This window comes from Hyperolius riggenbachi, chromosome 2 (assembly GCF_040937935.1).
Source record: "Hyperolius riggenbachi isolate aHypRig1 chromosome 2, aHypRig1.pri, whole genome shotgun sequence".
Classification (NCBI taxonomy): Eukaryota; Metazoa; Chordata; class Amphibia; order Anura; family Hyperoliidae; genus Hyperolius; species Hyperolius riggenbachi.
Window position 1 is genome coordinate 25,564,973 of NC_090647.1, and position 6,752 is coordinate 25,571,724.

A 6,752-nucleotide genomic window follows, 5' to 3' on the forward strand; every position below is an offset into this window, starting at 1 on the left:
CGAACCCAAAAGCTCACAAACTTGGTCATTGAGTAGTGACTGTGTGTCCAGGTTACAAAAAGTGGGTGGAGTTAAAAACAGATTTTTCTGGGAAATTGTAAACTGCAGCCCTTTTTTACTGTTAATGGCAGGGTTCTTAAACTTAGCGTAGCTGGTTACTGGGTGACTGGGATTAATATTCAGAAAGGTGGGAGGAGCCTAAAAATGGCAATCAAAAATCACATGTCACTTTTCAAGGAGAATATTAAAATTGCTGCCATTCTTGCACTTATGGCACAAGCCTCAAACCTGGTACAGTTGGTCATTGGGTCACTGGGGTTTAAATTCAGAAAAGGGGACAGAGCCACAAACGGTGAATCAGATTTGTTTTATTTCATGGGAAAATACAAATTATTGATGCTAAGGACCCCAGAGCTCACAAGCTTGGTCATTGAGTAGTAATTTTGTGTCCAGGTTACAAAAAGTGGGCAGAGCAAAAAACAAATTTCACTGGGAAAGTGTAAACTGCAGCCCTTCTTACACTGTTTATGGCAGGGTTCACAAACTTTGCCCAGATGGTCACTGAGTGACTGAGATTAATATTCAGGGAAGTGGGTGGAGCCTATAATAGCCAATCAAAATTCACCTGTTGATTTTCAAGTGGAATATTTAAATTGCTGCCATTTTTACACTGTTAATAGCAGATGCCTCAAACCTGCTACAGTTGGTCATTGGGTGACTGGGGTTCAAATGCTGGAGAGGGGCGGAGCCACAAACGGCCTATCTGATTTGTTTAATTTCTATGGGAATATACAAATTATTGATGCCAAGGACCCCAAATCTCACAAACTTAGTCTTTGAGTGTTTGTGCGTTAGGGTTAGAAAGTGGGCGGAGCCAACACCAGTCAAATACATACCCGGGCAACGCCGGGTCATCAGTGGGTGGAGACAAATACAAATTTTACTGGGAAAATGAAAACTGCAGCCATTCTTACATTGTTAATGGCAGGGTTTTTAAACTTTGCACAGTTGGTCACTGGGTGACTGGGATTAATATTCAGAAAGTGGGTGGAGCCTACAAAAGTAGGCTCCACCTATTGCTTTTTAAGGGGAATATTTAATTGCTACCATTCTTGAACTGTTAATAGCACAGGCCTCAAACCTGGTACAGTTGGTTATTGGGTGACTGGGGTTCAAATTCAGAAAAGGGTGTGGAGCCACAAACAGCCAATCTGATTTTTTCATTTCAATGCAAATTATTGATACCAAAGACCGCAAAGCTCACAAACTTGGTCATTAAGTAATTGTGTGTTAGGGTTAGAAAAAGTATGCAGAGCCAACACCAGCCAAATACATACCCGGGCAACGCCGGGCAATCAGCTAGTTTTAGATAAAATAATCAAGTAGTTACATGCCTTATGATAATTCATCAAGTAGTCAAATGGCAGCAGATTTTCCGACAAAATGCAATCAGATTGGCGGCAGATATCCCCACAAAATGCAATCAAATTGGCGGCAGATTTCCCAACAAAATACAATCAGATTGGTGGCAGATATCCCCACAAAATGCAAATAGATTGGCGGCAAATATCCCCACAAAATGCAATTAGATGGGTGGCAGATATCCCCACAAAATGCAATCAAATTGGCAGCAGATATCCCCACAAAATGCAAATAGATTGGCGGCAAATATCCCCACAAAATGCAATTAGATGGGTGGCAGATATCCCCACAAAATGCAATCAAATTGGCAGCAGATATCCCCACAAAATGCAAATAGATTGGCGGCAGATATCCCCACAAAATGCAATTAGATGGGCGGCAGATATCCTCACAAAATGCAATTAGATGGGCGGCAGATATCCCCACAAAATGCAATTACATTGGCGGCAGATATCCCCACAAAATGCAATCAAATTGGCGGCAGATTTCCAAACAAAATACAATCAGATTGGTGGCAGATATCCCCACAAAATGCAATTAGATGGGTGGCAGATATACCCACAAAATGCAATTAGATTGGCGGCAGATATCCCCACAAAATGCAATCAAATTGGCGGCAGATTTCCACCAGTGTCACCCAGTGGGCTGTAAAGGACAGGTAGCGACCTGTCCCGAATTGGCTACTCCACGAGTCCATGGTGACGTGGACCCGCTTGCCCACAGAGTAGTCAAGCGAACGGGCCACGTTTTCCACCACAAACTTGTGGAGTGCTGGGATGGCGTCCCTGGAAAAATAGTGGCGACTGGGGATTTGCCACTCCGGCATGCCAAATTGGAGCAGTGTCCGCATATTGCTCCCCTCCTGCACCAGGGAGTATGGAAGGAGCTGTGATGCCATGGCCCGGGCCAGCAACCCATTTAGTTTATGGATTCGCCTGTGGCTTGGAGGCAGAGGCTTGGTCAGACCCTGAAAGGTGTCACTCAGCAGGATCTGACGACGATGGGATGCAGGGGAGACGGAGGAGAGAGACGACTGGCTGCCAGCCTCAATGTCTGTGTCCTGAGTAGCTGAGGTAGAATAGCGCTTGCGTGCTACTGCGGCGGGGAATTCACGACCCTGAGGGAGGGATGATGCTGCTGCGGTGGTGGGCCTTGTGCTCTCAGCACCCCGTGCTTGCAGGGCCTGCCTTTTCTTGAACTCCTTATACTGTTGGCATGGCAACTCTTCAGGTGGCCCAGGAGGGATAAGGTATCCATCTTGGACATATTTTTCCCACGGCTTAATTTTTTGCTACATAACTTACAGACCACATACTTTTTGTCCTGGCGAGACTTCAATCTACTGTGGCCCTGGACGCTACCGCTAGCAGAGGCTGCAGCAGAACAATCTGTGCTAGTTGGGGGTTGCATGGTGGTGGTGCCGGCTGAAGCAGTGTCCTGTCTACTTCCTCCACGCCCACTGCTGCACCAGCCCCTGCCTGACATATGGCGATATCCTTGCCTAGGCCTAGGTGACTCGTCATCCTGCTCCGACCATTCTTCCCCGGAATCAGGCTGCACATACGGACGGTTCGCAACGTCATCATCGTCATCATCGTCATCATCATCATAATCAAGCTCTTCCTCTGACTCCCACACCTCCTCTTCCGCCCCTACATCCCCAGACACAGACCCCTCTTCATCAACATTGTCCAATAAGAGTTGTGATGCTGGGCCGAGCGCAAACTCCTCCATATTAGTCCCCAGTATGTCCTGAGCTTCAGCCATCAGAATCTTCCCAGATGCCAGACTGAGGGACAGAATGCTATTGTCCTGGGAGGGCTGCTGACCTCTGGCTGCCGGGGTGGATGTCACAGCAAAGCATGGGGTGTTGGCTGCTGCTGCTGCTTGGAGTGCTGCTCACAGTAGAGGTCTGGGATGCAGTCATGGTGTCCATCAATACGTCAGGTTCCATCTGCTCAACCACCACACGGGGACCAGAAGCTTTAAAATCTTGTGAGAACGGCATCCGCTGACTCGGCCCAGGCTGTGCTTCCCTTTCTGCTGCACCACGGCACCGTACAGCTGGGCGTCCTCTCCCTGGCCATGGAGCAGTCCCAGAAGTGGCTGAAGCAATGGAACTCCCTTTCCTGACACCCCCATGAACCCTGCCAGACATGTTGCTAATGAATCACTGCAAAGTGAGATGATTAATACCAGTGAGCAGTGAGCACAGTAGTACAACCTAAGTGAAAGGTATCACTGGGTGATGATTAATACCAGTGAGCAGTGAGCACAGTACAACATAAGTGAAGGGTATCACTGGGTAATGAGATGATTAATAACAGTGAGCGGTGAGCACAGGAGCACAGTACAACATAAGTGAGGGTATCACTGGGTAATGAGATGATTAATAACAGTGAGCAGTGAGCACAGTTGTACAACCTAAGTGAAGGGTTTAACTGGGTGATGAGATAATTAATACCAGTGAGCAGTGAGCACAGTACAACCTAAGTGAAGGGTATCACTGCTTAATGAGAAGATTAATACCAGTGATCAGTGAACACAGTAGTACAACCTAAGTGAAGGGTATCACTGCGTAATGAGATGATTAATACCAATGAGCAGTGAACACAGTAGTACAATGTAAGTGAAGGGTATCACTGGGTAATGAGATGATTAATACCAGTGAGCAGTGAACACAGTAGTACAACCTAAGTGAAGGGTATCACTGCGTAATGAGATGATTAATACCAATGAGCAGTGAACACAGTAGTACAATGTAAGTGAAGGGTATCACTGGGTAATGAGATGATTAATACCAGTGAGCAGTGAACACAGTAGTACAACCTAAGTGAGGGGTATCACTGGGTAATGAGATGATTAATACCAGTGAGCAGTGAGCACAGTACAACGTAAGTGAAGGGTATCACTGGGTAATGAGATGATTAATACCAGTGAGCAGTGAGCACAGTACAACCTAAGTGAAGGGTATCACTGAGTAATGAGATGATTAATACCAGTGAGCAGTGAGCACAGTACAACCTAAGTGAAGGGAATCACTGGGTAATGAGATGATTAATACCAGTGAGCAGTGAATACAGTACAACCTAAGTGAAGGGTATCACTGGGTGAGGATTAATACCAGTGAGCAGTGAACACAGTAGTACAACCTAAGTGAAGGGTATCACTGGGTAATGAGATGATTAATACCAGTGAGCAGTGAACACAGTAGTACAACCTAAGTAAAGGGTATCACTGGGTAATGAGATGATTAATACCAGTGAGCAGTGAACACAGTAGTACAACCTAAGTGAAGGGTATCACTGGGTAATGAGATGATTAATACCAGTGAGCAGTGAGCACAGTAGTACAACCTAAGTGAAGGGTATTACTGGGTGAGGATTAATACCAGTGAGCAGTGATTACAGTACAACCTAAGAGAAGGGTATCACTGGGTAATGAGATGATTAATACCAGTGAGCAGTGAACACAGTAGTACAACCTAAATGAAGGGTATCACTTAGTAATGAGATGATTAATATCAGGGAGCAGTGAAAACAGTACAACCTAAGTGAAAGGTATCACTGGGTAATGAGATGATTAATACCAGTGAGCAGTGAGCACAGTACAACCTAACTGAAGGGTATCACTGGGTAATGAGAAGATTAATACCAGTGAGCAGTGAACACAGTAGTACAACCTAAGTGAAGGGTATCACTGGGTGAGGAAGGATTAATACCAGTGAGCAGTGAGCACAGTACAACCTAAGTGAAGGGTATCACTGGGTAAGGAGATGATTAATACCAGTGAGCAGTGAACACAGTAGTACAACCTAAGTGAAGGGTATCACTGGGTAATGAGATGATTAATACCAGTGAGCAGTGAGCACAGTACAACCTAACTGAAGGGTATCACTGGGTAATGAGAAGATTAATACCAGTGAGCAGTGAACACAGTAGTACAACCTAAGTGAAGGGTATCACTGGGTGAGGAATGATTAATACCAGTGAGCAGTGAGCACAGTACAACCTAAGTGAAGGGTATCACTGGGTAAGGAGATGATTAATACCAGTGAGCAGTGAACACAGTAGTACAACCTAAGTGAAGGGTATCACTGGGTAATGAGATGATTAATACCAGTGAGCAGTGAGCACAGTAGTACAACCTAAGTGAAGGGTATCACTGGGTGAGGATTAATACCAGTGAGCAGTGAAAACAGTACAACCTAAGTGAAGGGTATCACTGGGTAATGAGATGATTAATACCAGTGAGCAGTGAGCACAGTACAACCTAACTGAAGGGTATCACTGGGTAATGAGATGATTAATACCAGTGAGCAGTGAACACAGTAGTACAACCTAAGTGAAGGGTATCACTGGGTAATGAGATGATTAATACCAGTGAGCAGTGAGCACAGGAGTACAACCTAAGTGAAGGGTATCACTGGGTGAGGAAGGATTAATACCAGTGAGCAGTGAGCACAGTACAACCTAAGTGAAGGGTATCACTGGGTAAGGAGATGATTAATACCAGTGAGCAGTGAACACAGTAGTACAACCTAAGTGAAGGGTATCACTGGGTAATGAGATGATTAATACCAGTGAGCAGTGAGCACAGTAGTACAACCTAAGTGAAGGGTATCACTGGGTGAGGATTAATACCAGTGAGCAGTGAATACAGTACAACCTAAGTGAAGGGTATCACTGGGTAATGAGATGATTAATACCAGTGAGCAGTGAGTACAGCAGTACAACCTAAGTGAAGGGTATCACTGGGTAATGAGATGATTAACCACTTAAGGACCACAGTCTTTTCGCCCCTTAAAACGAACCTTAAGTCAGAAAAAAAGGAGGTCCTGTAACCTCGCAGCCACCCACTAATGCTCTGGTCCCCCGCTGCCAGCTAGTTTCGTTTTTGTCGACAGGCCCATCAGGACTGGCCACGCGTAGCTTTTTACGCATTCCGGACTGTAATTAGCGCTATACGCGTTGTCGCATATCTATGCGTTCGTGATGTGGCAACGCGCTAATTACAGTCGGGAATGCGGAAAAAGCTACGCGTGGCCAGTCCTGACGGGCCTGTCGGCAAAAACGAAACTAGCTGGCAGCGGGGGACCAGAGGATTAGTGAGTGGCTGCGAGGGCACAGGACTGCTGCAGGGGGCTGGTAGAAGCCCCAGGTGAGTAAAACTCATTTTTTTTCCTGACTTAAGTGTCTCTTTAAGGACCAGAGCCTTTTTCTCCATTCAGACCACTGCAGCTTTCATGGTTTATTGCTCGGTCATATAACCTACTATCTAAATGAATTTTACCTCTTTTTCTTGTCACTAATCCAGCTTTCTTTTGGTGC